At 46.0% G+C, this 14,635-nt stretch overlaps 1 long non-coding RNA gene across 1 annotated transcript; it reads left to right on the top strand.

Annotated features, from left to right (window-relative positions):
• The first annotated feature begins 6,321 nt into the window (after window positions 1–6,321).
• On the top strand, window positions 6,322–7,766 carry LOC122458475. Its single transcript, XR_006278532.1, has 2 exons — window positions 6,322–6,732; window positions 7,051–7,766. It is a non-coding gene; the product is annotated as an uncharacterized LOC122458475 (long non-coding RNA).
• The last annotated feature ends 6,869 nt before the right edge of the window (window positions 7,767–14,635 follow it).

Raw genomic sequence — 14,635 nt, 5'->3', positions numbered from 1 at the left:
TAATAAATGCGTCTACACAAGCAACCCCATTCCGTCGACTTAAAGGGCTCTTAAAATCAATGTCTGTACTCCTCCCCGGCGAGGGGAGTAGTGCTAAAATTGACCTTGCTGGGTCGAATTTGGGGTAGTGCGGCATAATCGACGTTATTGGCCTCCGGGAGCTATCCCAGAGTGCTCCAATGTGACTGCTCTGGACAGCACTTAGGTATCTAAGAATGGGATACACAGAAGTCAGCACACTGGTGGGGAGCCACCTAAACTAGCCAATAGTTCAAGTCCTGGGGGAAGACTCTGTCTCTGCTTGGGATTCTCAGTTGTGAACCCTGTCCAAGAATTAGACACCTAAGCTATTGGGTTTTTTTTTTTTTGCAAGAAATGCCATGGAGGCAGCAGTGACCTACCTTATAACCTGTAGCCTGGTGGTTAGCGTACTGAGACTCGGGTTCAATTCCCTCCCCAGAAACTAAGAACAGCCATACTGGGTCAGACCAATGGTCCATCTAGCCCAGTATCCTGTCTTATGACAGTGGCCAATGCCAGGTGCTTCAGAGGGAACGAACAGAACAGGGTAATCATTGAGTGGTCCATCCCCATCCTATGCTCTGACTGTTCCCAGCATCTTAAAAGAATTAGCCCTGGCCTACACTACAGGGTTAGGTCAAATTTAGCCACGTTAGGTCGTTGATACCCAGCTAGGGTAAAGCAAGGTGAGGTGTAACCCCAGTGCCACCCTTGGCCTTCAGAGGGTTCATAGAGCTGGCCCATCTCCTTTAGTCACCTAAATATCTTTGAAGATCATCAGCAGGCCAATACCCAATCTGGGAAGAAAACTCCTCTCTTCTGAGTGCCAGGCAGATGCACTATCAACTACTAGACCATTCTGCCTCCCTTAGTGTAACATTGACTGTGAACTATTTTAACTTGTAATAAGACCAAATTCAATAATCCTCACTTAGCTCTTAGGCAGAATTCCCATTAATATCAAAGGAGTGTTTTGCCTGAGTCAGGCTTGCAGGATTTATCCTACTCTTTATTAATTATTATTAATTATTATTAAAGTTTTGTCAGTTAGCCCATATCTGTTCTTGAAATATACAAATCCCAGCACTTAAGAAAATGAGACACTGGTTCTGAGAAGTGGCGTGAACAACCTGAAAGGTTTATAGTATGTCACCATGCAGATTCCTAAAAGGCAATAATGCCAGTTTTAAATCTGTTTGCAGTGTTGTATCCATGTAGGTCCCAGGATATGAGAGAGACAAAGCAGGTAAGGTAAGATCTTTTATTCAACCAACTTCTACCTTTACCTACCTTGTCTGTCTCTGTTTTAAATCTTGCATGTACATACCTTCTACCCCAAATAAAAGTTTGTACAGAAAGTTGTAATGGGACAAAATCTAGATACCATGGTGACTAGCACTTGAGATACGTTAGATCTAATAATATTCTACAGTAAAATGTATTAGAAGTGCTTGTGCTATCACAACCCTGTGAGGGCTTCCTGTACTCGGTGTTCCTTTTGCAAAATGTTTTTGGCAGATGAGTATAGATGCTAAAGCTTTTTTTCCCCAGGAACTGTCCAGATTCAATGCTCCATCAACTGTCTGTCCAGCTTAGCTCCCACCCCTCCATTTTCATATGGACTGGATGTGGCAAAAATACACTCGTGGATATTCACTTTCCTCTGTATAAACTAATAATTACCAATATATATCCCTTCATACAAAATTAACAGTGCAATTCACCTTGAATCTAAAACTAGAAGCTTATTTAAATGTATGCTAGTGATGCTAATAATAAAAAAATAAAAGCATTAACTCATTTTCAAATAAAATCTTCTAATTGTGAATGTGTCACACTGACAGCCCTGAAAATAACTATTCATAGCAAGCAGCAGGGAAAAACATCTCCATGTTGCCCTGTCAGTAGAACATACTCCTGACTTGGAACGACCATTTCTAGGGAAGAGAAGGAAGTTCATAATTCAGGCTTCAAACCTGTATAGATTCATTAGCACATACCCTTGTAACTAAGCAGAGACTTATTGAAATCAATGTGGCTCCAAATAGTGTGTGCCAGCAGAGACAGTTTTAGGGTTGGGGGCCCTCCTCCAACTACCATTGCCTTTAATGGCAGTTGCATCATGCTTTTATTGCACATCCAGTTCCAGACTTTTTGCCTACGATTGCAAGCAATAGGAGCCAACTGTAATCTAGACACCTGTCCACTAGGAACTGGACTTGTACCTCTGATTGATTTGACATAGGCCATCAGAAAGCTTCAGATGATTATTACTTTCTATGATTTTTTAAAGCTTCTTAGTTCAAGCATCCTAATAAATCTTGCTCAATATAGTTTAAAACACATGTCAAACGTCACCGAATGAGGAGAGCTCCTGTGGAAAAAATAGTATGTGATCATGTAATTAAAGACTGTCATCATGCATATGCACAAGGGGGTTGAATTAAACTTGCACAAGCTACCTTCATTCTAATATTTTCTAATTTTTGAGCACTTGACTTTGTAACCTTATTTCTCTTTTAATGCAACTTATATATATACAAACTTCCCCCCCAAAAAAAATTAGTATAGTCTTGAGAGTTCTAATAACATTTCATGCTAGAGGTTCATTCATAAAACTATCTGAATAGTTTTAGAATAGTAATAGAATAGTTTTCCCTGTTTGTTTTCTGATAGTGCTTATAACGTTCTCCTTGTCTGAATCCCTGGCCAGGGTTCCAGGGGTTGTTTTTACAGTTCTGCCCCAATCATGACAGATACTTGGATCTCTGAAGTGCAACCAACAATTGCATTGTTGAGAGGGGCAACAATCAGGTTCCTTAGGGAATTGACAGTTACTTTACATTTGTATTAAGTAATTTATCCTATGCCGCTTTTTTCAAACTGCAGCTGCTGTGATGTATATATGTATAGCTAGACCACAGCTATGTGTGTATAACATAAAAATGAAGGTTTCAGAGTAGCAGCCATGTTAGTCTGTATTCACAAAAAGAAAAGAAGTACTTGTGGCCCCTTAGATACTAACAAATTTATTTGAGCATAAGCTTTCGTGAGCTACAGCTCACTTCATCGGATGCATTCAGTGGAGAGATTTATATACACACCAGAGAACATGAAACAATGGGTTTTATCATACACACTGTAAGGAGAGTGATCACTTAAGATGAGCCATCACCAGCAGGAACGGGGTGGGGAGGGGGAAGGAAGAAAACCTTTTGTGGTGATAATCAAGGTGGGCCATTTCCAGCAGTTGACAAGAACGTCTGAGGAACAGTGGGGAAATAGTTTTATTTTGTGTAATGACCCATCCACTCCCAATCTCTATTCAAGCCTAAATTAATTGTATCCAGTTTGCAAATTAATTCCAATTCAGCAGTCTCTCGTTGGAGTCTGTTTTTGAAGTTTTTTTGTTGAAGAATAGCCACTCTCAGGTCTGTAATCGAGTGACCAGAGAGATTGAAGTGTTCTCCGACTGGTTTTGAATGTTATAATTCTTCTATAATTCTATAAATAAGTCTGATTTGTGTCCATTTATTCTTTTACGTAGAGACTGTCCAGTTTGACCAATGTACATGGCAGAGGGGCATTGCTGGCACATGATGGCATATATCACATTGGTAGATGCACAGGTGAATGAGCCTCTGATAGTGTGGCTGATGTGATTAGGCCCTATGAAGGTATCCCCTGAATAGATATGTGGACAGAGTTGGCAACGGGCTTTGTTGCAAGGATAGGTTCCTGGGTTAGTGGTTCTGTTGTGTGGTGTGTGGTTGCTGGTGAGTATTTGCTTCAAGTTGGGGGGCTGTCTGTAAGCAAGGACTGACCTGTCTCCCAAGATCTGTGAGAGTGATGGGTTGTCCTTCAGGATAGGTTGTAGATCCTTGATGATGCGTTGGAGAGGTTTTAGTTGGGGGCTGAAGGTGATGGCTAGTGGCGTTCTGTTATTTTCTTTGTTGGGCTTGTCCTGTAGTAGGTAACTTCTGGGTACTTTTCTAGCTCTGTCAATCTAATAAGCGATGGTCACATAAACACCACCCTATACCGGAAACCTACTGACCGATATTCCTACCTACATGCCTCCAGCTTTCACCCAGATCACACCACACGATCCATTGTCTACAGCCAAGCTCTACGATACAACCGCATTTGCTCCAACCCCTCAGACAGAGACAAACACCTACTAGATCTCTATCAAGCATTCTTACAACTACAGTACCCACCTGCTGAAGTGAAGAAACAGATTGACAGAGCCAGAAGGTTTTCTTCCTTCCCGCTTCCCCCCCCCCCCACGCATTCCTGCTGGTAATAACTCATCTTAAATGATTACTCTCCTTACAGTGTGTATGATAAAACCCATTGTTTCATGTTCTCTGGGTGTGTATATAAATCTCTCCACTGTATTTTCCACTGAATGCATCCGATGAAGTGAGCTGTAGCTCACAAAAGTTTATGCTCAAATAAATTTGTTAGTCTCTAAGTGCCACAAGTACTCCTTTTCTTTTTATAAAAATGAAGTAAATGAATGCTAGAAGCAGTGCAGTTTTATGAGTACTTGGTTTAAGAGTAGCTTGCAGCTTTCATATGTAAACTTGGTGTTTTAGCACCCTCTGTTGGAAGAAGATGGTACGGTATATATTTTAATTTTAGATACTGCAACAAATGCATGACAAGTGATGGAGCAATATCTAGGAAAAGTCCGTGGCTCAGATTGCAGATAGCTGAACCATTTGATACTAGGTATATTAAAACAAAAGATGTTTTTTCTTCTCACTTTTGTCTTTTTACTCTAGGTTTTTTTACCTTGTTGGTCTAAGCCAGCCAAGAACTTGCTTGTTTCCAAAAAATGAAGCTGATCTCATATAAAAGATCATATTTTCTACTCTTTAGGCTTTGCACACTCTTTTGTGATGTGTTGAACATTCTCAACACACCTTGACTTGGGTGGATGTCTTACATATCTTAGTGACATAAATCTGGGTGCAAAATGGAACCTCAAGTTTCAAAAAGCTGGTTGTGGGTTGAAGGTGGATTTTTTATCTGGCCAACTCATCAATACTTCACTTTCATAAGAAGTCAGTTACTCAGGCTCTGCGCAGATAAAGTTAATGTCATCATCTCTTCGCAGTAGTGATATTACAGTAAAACCTTTGTTACCCGGCATGTTGGGGGAATGGGGGGTGCCGCTGAGTCAAAAATTCCAGTTAACTAAGAGGGAGGGAGTTGGGTGTCGAGGGGGCTTGGGGCAGGGGATTGGGGTGCAGGAGGGGGTTTGGGGTGCCAGAACTGGGCGGCGCTCACCTCGGACAGATCCTCAGAAGCAGTGACATGTCTCTGCTGCTCCTAGGCGGAGGCACAGCCAGGTGGCTTTTCATGCTTCCTCCACCCACAGGCGCCGCCCCTGCAGCTCCCATTGGCCATGGTTCCTGGCCAATGGGAGTTGCGGAGCCAGTGCTCAGGGTGGGGCAGGGTGCGGTGGGGGCAGCCCATGGAGCCCCAGTGGCCGTTCCTCAACTTACGAGCAGCAAGGATATGTCACCACTTCCCAGGAGCCACGCGGAGCCAGGTAGGGAGCCTGCCGGCCCCACACCAACTGGACTTTTAATGGATATCAGAAATGCCAGTTTCTAGAGCTTTCTGGTTTGTAAAGTGCCAGATAACACAGCTTTTACTGTATTAATTATTATAGTAGCACACAGAGGCCCCAGTTAGGATCAGGGTCTTTTTGTGTTAGGCTCTGTACAAAACATACAGTGAAGGAGAGTTCCAAAGAGCATACAGGCTAAAAGATAAGTGTAGCACACAATGAAAGGGGAATGGAATGGAAGCATGGGAGGGAAAGCACCTAAGTCTATTTCTTAGGTAAAAGGTGATATATTAGTATCAATCAAAGAGAGGAGAAGGAAACAAAAGAACAGACAAAAGGAAATATAAGTACTGCCATACTGAATTAGACCAATGGCCCACCTCCCGGTATCCTGTCATTGACAGAGGCCAGTACCAAGATGTGTATGCACAGAACAAGGCAGTTGGCATGATCCACCCCATCTTCCCTTCCTGGGTTCTGCAGTTAGATGTTTAGGGTTGCTCAGAGCATGGGATTGCATCCCTGATCTTCTTGGCAAATGGCCATTGATGGACCTGTTCTCCATAAATGTATCTAGTTCTTTTTTTGAAATGGATATTATTGGCCATCACAACAACCCATGATAGTAAGTTCCACAGTTCATTATGTGTTGAGTGAAAAAGTACTTCCTCTTATTTGTATTAATCCTGCTGCCTATTAATTTCATTGGATGACCCCTGGTTTGTGTATTGTGGGAAAGGGTAAAGAACACTTCTCTATTCATTTTTTCCATACCATTCATGATTTTATAGACCTCTATCATAATAACCCCTTAGCTGTCTCTTTTCTACTAAGATGAACGGTCCTTAGCCTCTCCTTGTATGTAAGCCATTCCATCCCCTTGATCATCTTTATGCACCTTCCATGAACCTTTTCCAGTTCCACTATATCCTCTCTGAGATGAGGCGACCAGAACTATTCATAAAATTCAAGGTGTGGACTCACCATGGATTTTATATAGTGGCATTATACATTTTCTGTCTTATCTTTCTATCCCTTTCCTAATGATTAGCCTTTTTGACTGCTGCTGCACATTGAACTGAAGTTCACAGAATTATCCACCGGGACTGCAAGATCTTTCTTGAGAGGTAACAGCTAATTTAGAACCCTATATATAGTTGGGGTTATGTTTTCCAGTCTGCACTACTTTGCACTTATCAGTGTTGAATTTCATTTGCTATTTTGTTGCCCAGTTATGTCAGATCTCACTAGAACTCTTCACATAATTTTGCATCATCTGCAAACTTTGCCTCTTCACTATTCACTCCCTTTCCCAGATCATTTATGAATATGCTGAACAGCACTTGTCCCAGTATAGATACTTGTGGGGGACCCCACTGTTTACCATTCTCTGCCATGAAAACTGATAATTTATTCCCACCTTTTGTTTCCTATCTTTTAACCAGTTACTGATCCATGAGTGGACCTTCCCTCAGGGGGCCTTCTCTTATTAGGGAGTTTACAAAGGCAGCAAAGCAGCCAGGCCGCAACACAGGAACAGTGGCTGTTTCCTTTGTGTTTATTGTCATGTTTACTGTATTTATTGATGTTGTTGATGCTGTTGTGCTTATGGAACATTTAAAGGACTTGGAACCTAGCAGAAGGGACTGGCTCTGACTGACTCTGTGGAACTTTTGCAACATAGAGCCTTTACAAGGGTTGCATGTCTGTCAGCAGTTGCTGTCCATTAGAGAGACAGCCGGTAACAGTCTATCTGCCCTGGTTTCCTTCACCACAGATCATCGTCATCACCGATCCTCACCATCAATCTGAGTCATCTTATGCCTGAGACTTACCTGTCGTGTGTGACCCAGGGAACCTACCATTTGTTCCTGTGCTCCTCCTGTCCCTGGCAACCACTGGAGGCAGTGGTAGGTCCAGGATCCACCTAGCCCAGCTGCAGATGACTGCTTACGTCCAAAAGCTGCTGTGTGCATGCATCATTATCCAGTGGGTCCGTTGGGGACCTGCAAGTACAAACTTTTGACTATTGTCTAGGGTTGTTTGGAGACCAGGCTTCAAGCCCACTGTTGGGGCAAACCACTGAGTCATTTCCCTTTCCCCCTTACATTCCCTGGTATTGTTAAATTCCCTAAATAAACCCTGTTTGTTTTGAAAGATATTTCCTTGTTAAGTCTTCTGTTTACCTACTTACCTGGTGGGCTGAGGGAGGTTATTCCCCAGACAATAGATGCTGGTAGCCAGTTAAAGAACCTGGCCCTGTTATAAACCATCTGGGTAACACAGATGCCAGAAAACAGAGCTGAATACAGGGGAGTTTGAGGGAGAGTTTTGTTGGAGGAGGGCATGTGTAGTGTTATGTTTTTGTTTTGGTGGGGGTTTTGTTTGTTTTGGGGAGGGGTTGTTTTTTGTTTCCTTGACAGGAGCTTAGGCGGGAAGGCTCTGACTGTACAGGGGCAGCAGTGGTAGTGACCCAAGCAATGGAAAAGTCAAGATGAAGTTGACTGGATGTGGAAGTTGCAGGATGTACACTATCATGGAGTGGGTACCTGAAAAAAGCTTCATTTGTATGAAGTGCCATCTGATAGATCTGATGGAAGAGAAGATCTGAGGTTTGGTGATGCAGATGGAAATTATGGTTGGATTTCAAAGGGGATTCAAGCAGATGATCGAGGGAAGATAACAGACGGCTAAAGGGAAAACTCAAGAATCGCAGATACAAGCTATGCTGCAGAACTGTGAGGGTAGACTGATGGGTGAAGAAAGTGGCCAGTGGAAGCATTTCACTACAAGAACCAGGCTGGGGAAAAGACTGGTTAGTGAAGGAGAAATAGAGCTCAGGAACAGGTTTGCTGAATTGGAAAATGAAGAATGGGTACAGCAGGCTGTAACAGAAGGTGGGGGCAAGGAAGAAGGGAAGAGCGGCTAGTCCTACAAGAAGAAGGGAAGAGTCAATGGAGATAGCCAGAGTTCAGAGCCCCAGGAGGATCAAGGATGACTCTCAGAACACTGCCAGGGAAAACAAAAGACAAAAGGACTTGCAGCCAGAAAGAACAACTGGAAGGCCAGAGAATCACACCAACACCAGGAAGAATCAGGTCTATGTGACTCCCTACTAAGAAGAACAGACAGGCCTGTCACCAGAGCTGATCCGAAGAACAGAAGGGTGAATCATGCTGGGAGCTAAAATATGGGATGTGGACCTGAGGCTAAAGAGGATCCTAATGGAAGCAGGAAATAATCCACTGACTGTTGTTCACATGGGAACAAATGATACTGCTAGATTCTCACTGGAACACATCAAGGGAGACTATGCCAGGCTGGAGAAGACAGTTGACCTTCAGCGGCAAGGCAAGATTATGATGATTAACTGATGGCTCAGTCAATGGTGCTATAAGGAGGGCTTTGGGATGTTTGATCACTGGAAGGCCTTCATGGACAGAGTACTGTTCTCGTAGGATGGACTCCCCTTGAGTAGGGAGGGAAATATACTTCTAGCATTGTGGTTGGCACAACTGATTAATAGAGCTTTAAACTTGAAACTCAGGGGAGACAGCTGGGAGATGCTAATATATTCTCCATGCCTGATTCTAATATTGACCTAGAGGAAAATCAAGAAAGAAACAGCAGCGGGTAGGAGAATGGACATTAAGAGGAAAGATAATGCCAATACCAATTATAGTAAAAGTCAGGCGATACTGACAGTAGAATGACTGTACCCAATCGGGTGAGGAATCTGGGCGAAGCCAAGCAGCAACAATTAAGATGTTTGTACACCAATGCACGGAGCCTGGGTAACAAACTGGAGGAACTAGAACTACTGGTGCAGGAAGTGAAAGCAGGTATTATAGGGATAAAAGAAACATGGTGGAATAGCAGTCATGACTGCAGTACAGGTATTGAAGGGCATGTGCCATTCAGGAAAGACAGAAATAAAGGTAAAGATGGTGAAGTAGCACTGTATATTAATGATGAGATAAACTGTAAAGAAATTAGAAGTGGTGGAAAGGATAAAAAAGTCTGTTTGGGTCAAAATCACTTTGGGGAAAAAAGCTTCCCCTGTGATAGTGTTTGGGGTATGCAGAATCCAATTTGGATATGAAAAGAGACCCCTTTAATGTTTTAATGAAATAAATACTACTGGCAATTGTGTGATTAGTTTCTCAGATATAGTATGGAGGACAAGTGCTACTAATAATGGAAGGGCCCAGGTTTTCACTGCTGACCAGGCCGTTGACTGTCTGGTTGGCGCTGCCGCGCAGTGGGGCTGGCAGGCTCTCTGCTAGCCTCCGCACCGTGCGGCTCCCGGGAAGCAGCTGGCATGTACTCCCTCCACCTGGCTGCACCTCCGCGTAGGAGCCAGAGGGGGGATATGCCGCTGCTTCCAGGAGCTGCTTGAGGTAAGTGTTGCCTGGAGCCTGCACCCCTCACCCTCTCCCAGGCCCCAGCCCCGTGCCCCAGCCCTGATCCCCCTCCCACCCTCCAATCCCATGGATCCCAGCCCAGAGCACCCTACTGCACCCTGAATTCCTCATCCCCAGCCCCACCCCGGAGTCTGTGCCCTCAGCCGGAACCCTCACATACACCCCTCACCCCAACCCCCTGCCCCTGCTCAAAGCCCCCTCCCAAACTCCAAACCCCTCAGCCCCAGCCCAAAGCCCCCTCCTGCACCCCAAGCTCCCCAGCCCCATAGCAGAGCCCACACCCCCAGCTGGAACCTTCACCCCCCGCCAGCCTGGAGCCCCCTCCAAACTCCTTGGTCCCAGCCCAGAGCACCCTCTAACACCTCAAACCCCTCATCCCCAGGTCCACCCCAGAGTCTGCACCCCCGTCCAGAGCCCTCACACCCCACTCCTCACCACAACCCCCTGCCCCAGCTCAAAGCCCCCTCCCACACTCCGAACCCCTCAGCCCCAGCCCAAAGCCCCCTCCTGCACCCCAAACCCCCCAGCCCCATAGCAGAGCCCACACCCCCAGCTGGAACCTTCACCCCCCGCCAGCCTGGAGCCCCCTCCGAACTCCTTGGTCCCAGCCCAGAGCACCCTCCAACACCTCAAACCCTTCATCCCCAGGTCCACCCCAGAGTCTGCACCCCCATCCTGAGCCCTCACACCCCACCCCGCACACCAACACCCTGCCCCAGCCCAGAGCCCCCTCCTGCACCCCAAATCCCTCATCCCCAGCCCCACATCAGAGCCTGCAACTCCAGCTGGAGACCTCACACACACACACACTCCGACCCCCTGCCCTAGCTCAAAATTCCTTCCAGCAGTCCAACCCCCTGAACCAGCCCCGTGAAAATGAGTATGAGAGTGGGGAGAGTGAGTGATGGAGGCCTGGGGGGAATGGAGTGAGTGGGGTGGGGCCTCGGAGAAGGGGTGGAGCAGGGGCAGGGCAAGAGTGTTTGGTTTTGTGCAAGTAGAAAGTTGGCAACCCTATGGGGGGTTCTTGACTCCCTGGCCCCTCCATTCCAGCGCCCCTGATTTGAAGTATTTAAATCATCATTTGAGGCTTTCAGTAACTCAACCAGAGGTGATGAGTCTATTACAGGAGTGGGAGGGTGAGGTTCTGCAGCCTCTAATGTGCAGGAGATCAGACTAGAATGATGATCATAATGTCCCTTCTGGCCTTAAAGTTTGAGTCTATGAATACCATAACTACTTAATGACAGGTTTCAGAGTAGCAGCCGTGTTAGTCTGTATTTGCAAAAAGAAAAGGAGTACTTGTGGCACCTTAGAGACTAACAAATTTATTAGAGCATAAGCTTTCGTGAGCTACAGCTTATGCTTATGCTCTAATAAATTTGTTAGTCGCTAAGGTGCCACAAGTACTCCTTTTCTTTTTTCATAACTACTTAGTTTCCTTAACAGTCTGGTGAGGGACTTTGCAATCTAATAGACTGCCGTAGGGGAAGCCTTTTTCCCTGATAGGCTAAATTTTCTTTTCAGTTCAGTTCTTATAGCATGTTGCGCTCATATTGCTTACATTGTAGCCTGTCGGAGATGTTAACCACCAAAAGGCTTAGGACATCTGTGTTTCAGAACTGTTGATTGTTGGCAGACATTCCTGCTGCAATGGCTCACAAGCCGAGCTCGTTTTCCCAGACTTTAAGAGCCATCCCTTTGCAGTTGCATTCCAGTTTGATTTCTGTGCACTTTATATTCTCTCCTCTAGCATGGAGGGTGCTTTAACGAAATGCAGTTCATTTTTCACGTTGAACAGATGTTAATTACAAACTTGTCCATCTGTGTGGTGCAACCTGAGGAGGCATGCTATGAACTGCTTTAGTCTTTCATTTTTTTTCCTGGAACTGCATTCTTGCGGCCACACTTACTGAGTATCTATATATCACTGCAAAATGTAGAACATTGTTCCAAACAAACTGGGCCTCAAATAACACCTCCACAGGAGGGTGTATGGACTAATTAAACTAATGTTAGTACAGCACTTTGAGATATAAATGGTAGCTGTTATTGCCTTTTTTTTTTTTTGAGCACTGGGGAAGAAGAGATGCTTAAGGAAGAATCATGAATGAAGTGTGAGGAGTGGCTAGGTGGGTGAGAATTGGGAATTTGAGGACTAGGAGTTGGCATGGGGGGAGTACAAAATCATTGGTGGAAAAAGCTGAGAAAATGTGCATTAAGGCACGTGTTGGCAAGGCAAAATGGGAGAGGTGAGATGCACTAAAATACTAGATTGGGAAGTTAGGCGGGGGGTGGAGTTATGTAGGACTTGAAAAGAAAGGACAAGAAGTTCAAACTTGATGTTGTGAAGTAAGAGCGAACCTTGGAGGATGGACGGGAAAGTGGTTATATAGATGGTGGAATGACCAGAGAGAAGAAGGTTGAGAGCTAATAATCAGGACACGAAGAAGCTTTAGCTGTTGTGAAAGAGAAAAGGATGATTTTCACCCTGAGATTGTAAAGATGGTATCTTCCTGGATAGTGACTCTATCATAGTGTATTTCAGACATATAAATGTTCAGTCATTTAATAATACTTTCAGTATATACATTCCTAGATTTCAAAGTGATCTACAAAGGAGGGTCTTGGCATATTCTATGGTTGGAGAAAATGAGGCAAAGATGACTTGCCCAAGGTCACGTAGCAGGTCAGAGACAGAGCCAGTACTATAACCCAGGTCTCCTAACTCCTAGGTCAGTGCTTCAGTTACTGGAGCACATCGCCTCCTCCCTTACCCTTGTTTATAACCACAGTTTTCCTCTAAAGTTTCTCTGCAGGGAAAGAGCTGCGTGATATTTCACTATATGTAAGGAGACTGTTGCCCCCTTACTAATATTCAGTGGGGGTGTTTTAGTTGCTAGTTCCCAGTACTAAAAAGGGGGAAGGGTCGATGGGGAATCAGGACCCTGAGACTGACAGTCCCCAGGAACAATGGGGAGAGGCCAATGCTCCAGGTCAGCCTGGTAGACAGGGCTGGCAGGCTAATCAGGGAGTCAGGAGGCCAGGGAGGTCCTGTTCTCCCGGTGAGCTGGAATCGCCTGGGTCAGACAGAATGGGGCCGAACTAAGGAGAAAGCAGGGGCCTGAGCTGAGCTGGGGAGCTGAGCTGTGCCAGATCTAGAGGGACCAGAAAAGCAGCCCAGAGAGAGCAGACCCTGTCCTGGGAGCAGAGCTGCAGCCCCAATGCCAGAGGCACAGCCCAGAGAGAGCAGACTTGCCCTGGGAGCAGAGCTGCAGCAACCAGTGCCAGAGGGGCTCGAAAAACAGCCCAGGAAGCAGGTCAGTGCTGGGAGCAGAGTCACAGAAGCAGCCTGTAGAGCAGACCTGTCCTGGGAGCAGAGCTGCAGCAACCAGAGGCAGAGGGGCCAAAGAAGCAGCCCAGGGAGCTGAAGGCAGAGCAGCAGCAGCAGCAGTGCAGAGACAGAGTGGTGGAGCTGGGGCTGGAGCAGTCTGGAGCTGGGTGCAGTGAGCAGCTGGGGAGACCGAGGGGGACCCAGGGCAGCAGGCCCCGCACAGGGAGACGGCTCAGCCAAGAGGCTCTGCATGCCAGGCTTGGATTGTAACCCCGACAGGGCGGGGGTGACACTGGGAAGAAGGGTCCTACCACTTAGAGCCTGAGAGCGTGAGGCCACCACCAGAGCGAGTGTCCAACCCACAGCATCCCTGCAGCACAGCCAGGGCCTGAGAAGAAGGCCTGGGACTGTCAAGGAACAGACTGTGAACTGCCCCGACGATCCAGAGACGCTGGTTGTGATGCCACAGAGTGGGGTGACATGTTTAACTTTTAACCTTTTCCGTTTTTCCTTTTTAAAATTAATTGTTGATTAAATAACTTGCATTAGCTTTGACTTGTATGTAATGGTCAATGGGTCAGAGAAGTGCCCAGTGCAGAGAGAGTACCCCAGAGTGGGGACCCCTAGCCCCTGTCCTAGGTGACCATAGCAGGGTTGGGGGTCGAGCCCCCCAGGAATCCTAGGCCCAGCCTTGTTGGGGTTATGAGGACTCTGCCAGACAGGAGAGGAAGGGGAGCCCTCCAGAGCAGAGAAGCCACTGGGTAAAGGAAGTGAGAGCGAGGACTCAGATCCTTTCGCTAGCCCACTTCACCGGGGTAGTGCAGAAGCCAGGAAATTTCCCCACAAGAGCGGGACTATTCCCCCGCTTACATATACTAGCAATAGAGGAAGGAGCCAAAAACCCTGGTCCTATGGAATTTGAATTCACCTATATCTGACTGGCACAGAAATAAAAGTGCTGCAACATCTGAACCAAATTGACTTTGCTGTCACATTATAGAGAAGATATGGAAGGCTGGAGGGAGAGAGACAAGTGGAAGAACATTAATCAGAGATCAGATAACCTCTGTCCTTAACTAACCCTGGTATAAATTACTGCAGCAGCCAAACAGTAATGAGGCAGCTGAAGGAAGCGACCCAGTGACGGGGGGATGGGGTGCGGGAGTTGGGATGGGGAAGGATGCAATAACGGGGATGGTGGGGGGAGAGATGCAGCGAGGGGGATGGGCGTGCAGCCCCATTCCCAGCACTCGGAGATGAGGATACACATATGTC

The sequence above is a fragment of the Dermochelys coriacea genome, chromosome 2 (assembly GCF_009764565.3).
Source record: "Dermochelys coriacea isolate rDerCor1 chromosome 2, rDerCor1.pri.v4, whole genome shotgun sequence".
NCBI lineage: Eukaryota > Metazoa > Chordata > Testudines > Dermochelyidae > Dermochelys > Dermochelys coriacea.
Note: the sequence above shows the minus strand (reverse complement) of the source record. Positions and strands in the feature narration are given on the sequence as shown.